Here is a 12,104-nt window from a genome sequence, read left to right on the forward strand (position 1 = left end):
CATTAGTTTACACACCAAAATTCAATCACATGTAGGGTTGATTCTTGAATGTTAGAAGGAAGAGAGAGGGATTGGTGGAATAGTTGTTGCATTGCTTGAGCCTCGTGGGCATATATATAGGAGTACAATGATCTACTTGGAGTACAAGACAAGCCAGAACAATCCTAGTCCATCTCGTCTTTTCTAATAATCACGATACTCAACATCCTCCCGCAGTCACAACGGTAGCAACACAGACGGTGAGACTGGAGAAGAATCCGAAGGCAAGCCGACGGATACACCCCCCCCCCCCCCCACAGTCGTAACGGCCGATGCATCACGGAGTCGTGGCTGGAGTGGAAACCGACGAGGTTGCTCAAGCAAGGCGGTAGCCCTTTGTGTCGTTGTCGAGGTAGCCGAGAGCGTGGGTGGTGGAGCCGTGGTTGAGGTAGCCGTGCGAAGAATGCCGTGGTCGATGTCGAGTCGGGGTGCCCGGTGTCGAGGAAGTCGTCATGGAGCCGCGGGTGCAAGGGGACGCCGAGTTAGCATGAGCATAGTGGTATCGAAGTAGTGGTGCGCCGGAAAGGAGATGTTGTTGACGACGCGTCGCGGCGGGTTTGCCAAGCCCGGGGACACATCACAGACGAAAGCACGCACCGGTGTGGCCAGCACCGGGCATGCGTAGACGGACGAAGACGAAGTTGATGGAGCGCCGCACCAGGCTTGCCAGGCCCGGGGACACATCGTGGACGAAGGCACGCGGCAGTGTTGCTAGCACCGGGCATGCGGAGACTGGGACCTGCATGAGCTGTATGCCATGTCGAAGAAGTCGGAGAGGCCAACAGAGAAGAACTCGACGATGATTGCGGCATCCATCGGCGCGGGGCCGATGTCACCAACGGTGGTCGGAGTAGACGAAGTGGTCGGGGTAGATGACGGTGACGCTCGTGACGGGCTGGTGCTGGACGAATACGAAGGGAGGTGGACAGGCGGCGGCTACGGGGGTAGCAGCGGCGGCGGCTGAAGAAGAGCGGCGGTGGCGGCTAAGTTAGGAGCGCGGCGGCGGTGCTCGAAGTAGGTGAGGAGAACCCAACAACGTGACGAAGACTGGCGCGGACGATGGTGTTCCCGCGCCAAGGGAGGTGGCGCGGCGCATACCACGAGAAGTCGACGCGCAGGGGCGACGGTGGACCGCGGGCCGCGGCACTACGGCCCGAAGGGGCGACGCAGCGGCAAAGGGCAGGTCAGGGCGACGGCGGAAGACCTCGGGGCGGTCGTAGGGACCGCAAGCCGCGGCGCTCCAGCCCGAAGGGGCGGTGCAGCGGCGGAGCGCGGGTCGGTGCAACCGCGGGGACAGCCTTGGGACGGCGGCCTGGACAGCGTGCCATGCTCGCTAAGGCCTGACGGGGCTACGCAGCGGCGGCGCGAGGGTCGATGCAGCCACAGGGACGACCTGGAGCGGACGGCCCCGGGACAGCGGTGGACCGCGGGCCGCGACACTATGGCCCGAAGGGGCGACGCAGCGGTGACGCGGGTCGGTGCAGCTGGGAGAAGAACCAAGGGGCGGCGGTGCTGCGGCCTGATGGGCGACACAGCAGCAGCCAGTTGCTCGATCAGTAGAGGGGCGCGCTGAACTCGGGACAGTCTTCATGAGGATGCGGAGGCGCGCGCAACTGACGGGCCAGGTCGGTCGCACGGCGTGGATGAGGCGGATCGCGGTGGCGAGCGGGTGATCAATCCGATTGCGCGCGAGGTCGGGGACGCCGCTCGATGGAGACGACATGGCGGCGAAGTCTGAGATGAAGCTGGCGACGATGGACGGCGTAGGACGACGTGCGAGGACGCCGGGTCGGTGAAGTAGCCAGCCGGTCGTGCCGGTGTTGGAGTAGAGGCGCGGGGTGTCGACGGCGGCGGCGAGCGACGCAAACCGATCAAGTAGAGATCGAAAAACAAAAAAATGCCGATCAAAACGACCAGCGAGAGAGCGAAAAAATCCAGAGCGAGGGTTCGGGAAAAAGACTCTCTAGGGCAACCGGCCAACACGGCCGGCGTACGAACCATAGGTACGGGTGGCGCGGGCCCCGGCGGCAGTCATGAAGGCCGATCGCCCTGGGGCGGCGCGCAAGTGCGGAAGCGGCGGCGGCTAGGGTTTAGGATCAACTTGCTATAGATACCATATTAGAAGGGAGAGAGAGGGATTGATGGAATAGTTGTTGTATTGCTTGAGCCTCGTGGGCATATATATAGAAGTACAATGATCTATTTGGAGTACAATACAAGTCAGAACAATCTTAGTCTATCTCGTCTTTTCTAATACCCAAGCCTCTATAACCGGCAAGGTTTTCACTTCAAGATTCATACACTTGGTTGAAAATGACCCATGGTGAATTGTGGTTGTGACACGTGCTATTTTTTTGGTACACGATGGTGTACAAAGGACTTGTGGATTCAGGTTTTTTATTCAAATTTTTTGAACGGGTGTGCCCATCGCTTTGGTTGGTTTATCGTTTTTGTACTGCATGTGGGGTAGGCTGATGTGTTCGGTGTTCTCGCGTGCTTCTTTTGCGTCGTTGTCACGTTAATTTGTGTGCTGACACATCTTTCTGCTTCGATGCTTCTACATATTTCAATTGGTCATGGGTTTGTGTCCCGGCCACTGTTGCCCAATCGATGCGTCGCTTTCTGTTCCTGCCGATGTTGGTCAGTCGTCATGTCGCTTTCTGTTTATCATCGGTGCCGCTTTGGTCGCGCTTTCCAGAGTGTGCTGATCTTCTTCCGGCGGTACTGATTTTCCTGTGTTTTCTAGAGTCGTCCTATGTCTTATGGGGCTATAAATAGGTTGCTTTTTCTCTTGTGGTAGGCGGCATTGGCGACGCTGTCACCTCGCATCCCTCGGCGCTCGCATCATCGTCCGCTACATCGGCGACTCGGCACCCGCGGAGCAGCTGGTCACATCCCTGAACGCGGCGCGGGCAGCTTGGGGCCACGCGCAGTCGCCGTGTGCGCGGACGTGTCGGACCCCGTGCAGGTGGAGCGTCTGTTCGACGCGGCGCAGGACGCAGCGTACCCGGCCATTCGGTGCTCGATGGTTGCTTCTTCATCCAGTCGTAATGGTTTCTTATCCAATTCTTCACTTTCCCCTCTGATTCAATTCACGCCTCGCCCGTGACTGTAGTCATAGACTCACAGGCCACGACTTACACCAGCAGCAAGTCGCCAGGAGTGACAGCAGGATGGGCCCGGGTGGCGGCCAAGCAGCCAGAGTTGTTGCACGGAAGACCGCCTTGCCGGTGGAGCTCACCAGCTCCGTCATGGAGCTTGGCGGTGTCGGAGGCCCGTTCAACAACGTCAGCCTTCTCGAGCTCCTGCTGGTCGCCTCGACGCCCGAGGGCGCTGCCCTAGCTCCACCCGCCTGCGCGGTGGGTCGAGCTCCAGGAGAGGAAGAAGGCGCATGCATGCGCCGGCGTCCGCTGGATCCACCTCGACCTCCCCTCACCGTGCAGCTTGGCGGAGGAACTGCGCTAATCTTCTTCTTGATGCACGTGGGCAGCGTGTTCATACATGTCCGTGGATCCGCCGGTGAGCATATTTGCCTTGCTGTTCTTAAACGCACTATTTTTTGTAGTTTCTATAGGCAATTACTGCCGGCTCGCTCGCTCTGCCATACGGCGCGCGCCGTAGTTCGTCACCCATGCTATCTGCTCTACAACCGCTGGCCCGCTGGGAATCTCTTTTCTTCAGTTCTCCGTTTTTATCTGCTGGCAGCCGGTGGCGCTGAGGCTATGCTTGACATAATAATGCTGCTGAAGACGGACACAACATGAAACTGGATAGACACAACATGAATGCGTTCTGTTGATAGCTGTCGTAATGTAATCCAACTGTTTTTGTTTCTGATTTGTTTGCCTTTTGAGTCATTCTAATCCTTGGTTCTGTTTCTTTTTTGTCGACTTTTTTAGAGTTTTTTTACCGCCCACATTAGTGAATATCAAATGGGCACATGGTTGATAACTCACAAGTATAGAGGATCGCAACAGTTTTCGTGGGTAGAGTATTCAATCCAAATTTATTGATTCGACACAATGGGAGACAAAGAATATTCTTAAGTATTAGCAAACTGAGTTGTCAATTCAACCACACCTGAAAACTTAATATCTGCAGCAAAGTGTTTAGTAGCAAGGTAATATGATAGTAGTGGTAACAATAGCAAAAGGTAATGGTAGCAAAAGTAATATTTTTGGTGTTTTATAGTGATGATAACAATAGTAACGAAAAAGTAAATAAGCGAAGAACAATATATGGAAAGCTCGTAGGCAATGGATCGGTGATAGACAATTATGCCGGATGCGGTTCATCATGTAACAGTCATAACTTAGGGTGACATCAAACTAGCTCCAATTCATCAATGTAATGTAAGCATGTATTCCAAATATAGTGATACATGTTTATGGAAAAGAACTTGCATGACATTTTTTGTCCTACCATCCCGTGGCAGCGGGGTTCTAGCGAAAACTAAGGGATATTAAGGCCTTCTTTTATTAGAGTAGCGGAACAACGCATTAACACATAGTGAATACATGAACTCCTCAAACTACGGCCATCATCGGTAAGTATCCCGATTATTGTCACTTCGCGGTTAACAGATCATAACACATAATAGATGACTATAGACTTGCAAGATAGGATCAAAAACTCTCATATATTGATGAATACATAATAGGTTCAGATCTGAAATCATGGCACTCGGGCCCTAATGACAAGCATTAAGCATAGCAAAGTCATAGCAGCATCAATCTCAGAACATAGTGGATACTAGGGATCAAACCCTAACAAAACTAATTCAATTACATGATAAATCTCATCCAACCCATCACCGTCCAGCAAGCCTACGATGGAATTATTCACGCATGGCGGTGAGCATTATGAAATTGGTGATGGGGGATGGTTGATGATGACGGTGGTGACGGATTCCCCTCTTCGGAGCCCCGAACGGACTCCAGATCAGCCCTCCCGAGAGAGTTTAGGGCTTGGCGGCGGCTCCGTATCATAAAACGCGATGAATCCTTCTCCCTGGTTTTTTCTCCCCGAAAGTGAATATATGAAGTCCAGGTTGAGGTCGGTGGAGCATCAGGGGGACCACGAGGCAGGGAGCGCGCCCAGGGGGTAGGGCACGCCCCCACCCTCGTAGACAGGTGGAGGCCCCCTGACGTGGATCTTCCTTTCAGTATTTTTTATATATCCAAAATAATTCTCCATTGATTTTCAGATTATTTCGAGAACTTTTCTTTCTGCACAAAAATAACACCATGGCAATTTTGCTGAAAATAGCGTCAGTCCGAGTTAGTTTCATTCAAATCATGCAAGTTAGAGTCCAAAATAAGGACAAAAGTGTTTGGAAAAGTAGATACGGCGAAGATATATCAACGGTATTATTTGATACCAGTAGCTTGTGTGCGTTGTATTTTCCTTTCCGATTTGGCTATTTGGTCAAACACATGTTCTGTCCCCTTGCATTTTTTTAGAGTAGCCCCCTTGCATTGACCGGTGATTTATATGGATGCAACGGTGGGATTTATTTGACTACGTGCATGTATTTTTCTTTTTGCCATACATCTGAGCCTCTCTGGTAGTTTCTCTTTGGAAGACTCGGGATGCATATCCTAATCTCACTTAACCATGTCCAGCTCCAACAAATTTACCCACGCACAACACTATCGCAGTAGGGGGAGCCAATGGGATATTATAGACCGTCGACTTAGTATCATGAAAAAAAATATCTTTTTTATTCATGTAATGTGCTGTATGTACCTAACCGGATAAATTCATGTTCTGTTTTACTAGGCATGATTTATCCATCAGTGTAATGTTTTACATGTCTACATAACGTACTTCATTGTTATTCTCTTCCAAAGAACATCACTTTTTTCTTTACATCACACCTATGTTCTATATTAAAATAATTCACTAGCAAGTTCAACTATCTATAAATAAGTACCGTAATTTTTGGTACTCCCTATAAAATTTGTTACCTCCATTTACATTCTTATGACACTAAAAAAAGAGGCAACTTGGTTGTAAGTTTTCCCAAATTACACAACAGAAAACACCCTTACTATTAAAATGTTCCAACCTTTCTAGCCAACATCTTTTCTGACAATTTAGACTCTATGCGACATTTTAAACTTTAGCCTTTTTCGGCCCATATAAAAAAACAAGCACTGGATATTTTAAAAAAAGAATGTACCTTCTAGAGAAGATACTACAAGAACTGAGCCAAAAAATAGTACACACACATACAGTGTCGACGGGGCGTCGCATGCCACCGCGCGGGTATGGTTAGTAATCACGATACTCAACATTGAATCTGGCACATTCTAGAAAGGTGTGTGCTTATAGAGAAGGAGGAGAAATCTCGGACATAGTGATGCTGACGAACCAGGTGAAAAAGGAGATGATGAACCGTCCCCACACGAGGCTGGCCGGCCCGGCGTACTGGAGGATGCTACCGTACAACAGTGTGATCCCCGTGAAGAGCATTATCGTGGAGAAAGTGATGACCAGCTTCTTGAACAGCGTCTGCGGCACATGCAACAAAAGATCTTCATCTCTTGAGAAACCAGAAAAATAGAACTGGCAAAATGAAATGCAGTTGCCAAGCCGGTCATGCACATTGGCATCACGCTTCTATCGAACGAAGAAAATAGCCAATGCCGCCATAGTTTTACCGAAACACGCAATGTAATCAGTATCTCATCTCATCAAAAAATACAAGATGCATTGATCAAATACTATATGTACAGTACCAACATTAAGAGTATGTGATGTCATGCCATGGTCATAAATTTAATTGCCTTATTTGTGTCCTCTGTTTCTTTTCTCCTCATATTTATGTTAATAGGTGAATGTTTATACCATCCCTTTTTGCATTAAAATGTAAACCACTATTTTCTACAGCCAAGGTTGAGAAATCGATTAAACCAAACAACCATCAGAATTTGCAATGCATATGACATTGTTAGGGACCGTTTGGTCAGCCCTGGAGTGTCTCACGCTCCAGCCACGATCCCACAACGCCCACGTCCTGGGAAGGGCTACGGCCACTATATGTATCACCTGTACCTTCCTATGATGAATGAAGAACACTTTCCATCAGTTTTCATGGTATCAGACGCAATCTAGATCCTCTTCTCCCACGATGGCCACTCCCGCCGGCGGCCAACCCCCTCTTCCCACCGAGCTGCGTACGATCACTCAAGGCGACCGTCGACGAACTGCGAGAGCTTGGCGAAACTGTCGCTGATCGCTCTCTTTTTCATGCACTAATGGGTGGTCTGGACGATTGCTTCGCTCAACATGTGACGATGATCCCTCTTCCTTGTCCTTTACCCTCGCTGGCCGAGGCCCGTTCCATGCTACAAATGGAGGAGCAGAATCAAGCCCGCAAGGCTGGTGCGCCCCGCCTCTTCCACGCCACTCCGCGCCCTGCCGCACCGGCTGTTGTGGCGCCGCCGTCTGCGCACTCCGGGGCGTCTTCATCACAGTCATCCCCGGGGTGGCGTCCCAGTCCAAACTACAAAGGCAAGAACCCCATCTACCGCCCTCCGAGCTCTTCGGGGTCATCCTCGACTGCCTCTTCTGTGCCGCCCACGCCTGCTCCGCCAACTGCTCCGGCGGCGCCATCATCATCAACTGCTACTCTAGCGTTGTGGCGTCCCTCGCCTGGCCCGTGGACTGGGTTGGTTCAGGCCTAGCCTATGCTGTGGTCAGCACCCTCTCCCTACGGTGCTCCTCCGGCTTACAGCGGCGCTTGGGGGCTGCCCAGCATGCATGCCCAACTTGGCGCCTCTGGTCTTCTCGGCTCGCGACTTCTTCCGAACGCCTACACGGCATATGTTCATGTGTACCAGCCCGCGCCACCATCAACAGATCCTTCAGCGTATTCCTACGGTGCTTCGCCTGCCTCACCGTGGGATCACGCGGCGCTGGCCACCCGCTTCAACTACTGCTTCGTCCTCTACACCGACGCCACCAACTTGGGACCAAGCCACCTTCATCGCTGCCATGAACTCACTTACCACTCAGGATGTAGGTATGGAATGGATATTCGATTCTAGTGCTTCCTCGCACATGTCCGCATCTAGCTCTACGCTTTCCTCTCTTCATCATTCAATTTTTCCTTCCATCACAGTAGGCAACGGTTCATCCATACTTGTTTCATGCACAGGCTCTACTTCTCTCTCTCTCCCAATCTCTCCTTACGTGAAGTACTTGTTTCCCTGCCCTAATTAAAAACCTGGTATCTTTTCGACGTTTTACTATTGATAATCTTGTTTCTATCGAATTTGATCCTCTGGGTGTATCCGTGAAGGATCTTCGCAGCAAGGCGCTGATCGCTCGGTTCAATAGTTCCGATGAACTATACACCTTTCATGACGCGCCTTCATCACCACAGCTTCATGCCATGGTCGCCTCCGTCCCGCTCTAGCATCGCCGTTTCGGTCATCCAAACAGTGCCACCACCACCACTCTTCTTCGCGAGTTTTAGCTACCCTACATTCGGGAGTCACATGACTCCTCTTTGTGTCAGTCATGTCAAATGGGCAAACATGTTAGACTGCCCTTTGGCACATCTACTACTGCTAGTTCTTTTCCCTTTGAGTTGTTGCACTGTGATATATGGCAATCACCTATCCCTAGTGTGTCCGATTTCAAGTTTTATATTGTAATAGTGCATGATTACTCGCACTTCATCTGGACCTTCCCACTCCGCTGCAAATCTGATGTTCATACCGTGTTTGTGAATTTCCAACGCTATGTGTACACCCACTTCTCTCTCCCCATTCGCTTTTTGCAATGTGACAATGGCCGTGAATTTGACAATTTTCACAACCATGATTTCTTTCTTCGCCATGGCATTCTCCTCCAGTTCTCCCGCCCATACACTTCACTGCAAAACGGCAAGGCTGAGCGGTCTCTTCGCAGTATCAATGATATTCTACGCACTCTCTTGATCCAAGCATATGTGCCACCACAATACTGGGTCGAATCCCTTCGTCATGCCACCTTCTTACTCAACATATGTCCAACAAAAACTTGCCCCAAATTCTCTCCCTACCACTCTCTCTTTCTTACCCCTCCCTCCTACACAGACTTCCGTATATTTGGATGCCTATGTTTTCCTAATCTCTCTGCTACATCCGCTCATAAACTTGTGCCTCGCTCATTGCCGTGTGTTTTTCTCAGGTATTCCGATGATCATCGTGGCTACCATTGTCTTCATCTTCCTACTAGCCGCATCATTCTCTCTTGCCGCGTCACATTTGATGAGACCATTTTTCCTTTCGCCAGTCACAACCCACCCGATCTCTCCTCCCCACTGTCTGTACCACACGGCACCGCGCCTAGGCATCCCGCAATCGACGTACATGCTCTACATGGGCTTGTTCACATCGATCAGCCCCCACCCACCAACACTGACCATCCCATTATTTTACCCGCACCACTCCCATCCTCTCATTCCCATGCATCGGACCCACCACCATCACCAATCCCTTTCTTGCATGTCGATGCCACTGTGTCGCCCTCCACTCCATTAAACAACCTCGACCAGTCGTCGTCTCCACTCTCCACTGTCTCCTCCTCTCTCAATAGCTCTATTAGCTCGTCTTCTTCCTCTGGCGCAGATCCACCTCTTCCGCCCCGTGCAGTTCCTGTTCCTGCTCCCATCAACAAGCACAACAATGCGCACCCGTAGCAAAGCTGGCTTCGGGCTTCCTTCTCGCCGTCTCAATCTGTCCGCCACCACTAACTCGCCTTCCATTTCACCCATTCCCTCGTCCTATAAAACAACCCTTCTCGACCCAAACTGGTTTCATGCCATGAAGGAAGAATATGACGCTCTTATCCTCAATAACACTTGATCCCTTGTCCCGCGTCCTTCCGGTGCTAATGTCATCTCGGGAAAATGGGTTTTTCGTCACAAAGTCAATTCTGATGGCTCTCTATCGCGTTACAAAGCTCGTTGGGTTTGTCGCGGGGACTCACAGCAGCCTAGTATTGATTTCGAAGAGACGTTCTCTCTGGTTGTCAAACCGAGCACCATACGCACCATTCTCAGCATCGCTATCTCTTCCTCTTGGCCAATTCACCAACTCGATGTGAAAAACGCATTTCTTCACGGTTCTCTTGATGAAACGGTGTACTGTAGACAACCCCTTGGTTTTGTTGACCCATCCTTTCCAGATCATGTTTGTCATTTGCAAAAATCATTGTATGGTTTGAAACAAGCCCCACGACCTTGGTTCCATCGGTTTGCTACCTTTCTGCACATCATTGGGTTCCTCCCTTCACGGTCTGACTCATCTCTTTTTATCTTCAAATCTGATGCTCATATTGCTTGTCTTCTTCTTTATGTAGATGACATTGTTCTCACAGCCTCCTCCACCTCTTTTCTTGAGCAAGTAATTTCTTCCTTGCGTGCTGTGTTTTGTATGACTGATCTAGGCCACCTCCATCACTTCCTTGGCATCACCGTTTCCCGCTCCCCCTATTTCTCTCTCGACGTCGGTATGCTCTTGATATTCTCTCCAAAGCTGGTATGCTTGATTTCCATCCGACACGCACTCCCGCTGACACTGGTTCCAAGCCCATCTCTGACACTACGCTATACCGTAGCCTTACAGGGGCACTGCAATACATGATTCTCACCCGTCCTGAGCTCGCCTATTCTGTTCAACAAGCTTGCCTCTACATGCATGACCCCTGCCTACCACATTTCAACCACGTCAAACACATTCTTCACTACCTCAAAGGGACACTTGCTCATGGGCTTCTCATCAACCCACCCCTCATACACTCACAACGTATTCTGATGTGAACTGGGCTGGTTGTCCGGATACTCGCCGTTTCACTTCCGGTTACTGTTTATATTTGGGTGATAACTTGATTTCTTGGTCATCGAAGCAGCAACTAACCGTCTTCAGGTCCTCCACGGAAGTTGAATATCGCTCCGTCGCTCATGCCGTTGCCGAAACAGTGTGGCTTCGTCAACTTCTTGGTGAACTACATCGACCTATCCAGCAGGCTACCATAGTGTATTGTGATAATGTCTCCGCTATATACATGTCATGTAATCATGTTTAGCATCATAGGACAAAACACATTGAGATTGACATCCACTTTGTAAGAGAGAAGGTAGCATTAGGAGTGGTCAGAGTTCTTCATGTTCCCACCAGCGCGTAGTTCGCGGACATCTTCACCAAGGGGCTCCCCTCTGCAGCCTTCAACGACATCCGATCCAGCCTCAACATCGTCGAACCCGTCGTTCACACTTCGGGGAGGGGGGGGGGGTTGTTAGGAGACCATTTGGTCAGCGCTGGAGTGTCTCATGCTCCAGCCACGATCCCACAACGCCCACGTCCTGGGCGGCTGTGGATTCTCTGCCTTGCTGTGGCAAAGGCAGAGGTGAACAGTAACCCCTACCTTTGATCAGTTTCACCCGTCGGATTGGAAACCAATGTACCAAATTGGATGCTACAAGGGGTCTGAACAGTACTGTGACGCCCGGGTAATTAAGCTACAGTGACCCTCTGCTAATAATGCCACGTCACCTCGTTTATAGTTGCTAATCTCAAGTTAGTTCGAAACCGGTTCAACTTCAAATTCAAAAAAACAGGCAAACATATAAAAGTCTTCAAATATTAAAACTAAAATGTTCTGAGTGAACCAAATATTGCATAGATAATTATGGTGGAAAAACCACACATTTATAAAATGTTTAAATACTATGAGATGAATAAAACGGTAGCAAAAATGATTATTTAAATACCTTTTTTATTTAATAAAATGTCAAACTAAGTTATTTGGGGTCTAGACTTTTTGTGACTGTGGGCTAAGTTGTAATACTAATTTAGATACTAAGTGTATATTTTACTAAAATAGAATGCAACTAAAATAAAGCAGGAAAGAATAAATAAAAGGAAAAGACAAAACAACAAAAGAAAAAAAAAAGAGAAACCCCCCTGCCCCTGGGCCTCAGCCCAGCAGGCCGGCCCATTCGGCCACACACCCAGGCCACCAGGAGGCCCACCCCGCCTCCCTTATCCCCTCCCCACCCCCGAAATCCT

At 50.0% G+C, this 12,104-nt stretch overlaps 1 long non-coding RNA gene and 1 pseudogene across 1 annotated transcript; both read left to right on the forward strand.

Moving 5' to 3' along the window:
- Positions 1–2,286: 2,286 nt before the first annotated feature.
- LOC147959559 (uncharacterized) lies at positions 2,287–6,826 on the forward strand. The gene is made up of 2 exons (XR_015611479.1): positions 2,287–3,067; positions 3,155–6,826. It is a non-coding gene; the product is annotated as an uncharacterized LOC147959559 (long non-coding RNA).
- Positions 6,827–7,229: 403 nt separating this feature from the next.
- Positions 7,230–8,443, forward strand: LOC147959560 (uncharacterized; annotated as a pseudogene).
- Positions 8,444–12,104: the final 3,661 nt, after the last annotated feature.

This window comes from Triticum urartu, chromosome 7A (genome assembly GCF_056163025.1).
Source record: "Triticum urartu cultivar PI428250 chromosome 7A, HENAU_Tu73, whole genome shotgun sequence".
Classification (NCBI taxonomy): Eukaryota; Viridiplantae; Streptophyta; class Magnoliopsida; order Poales; family Poaceae; genus Triticum; species Triticum urartu.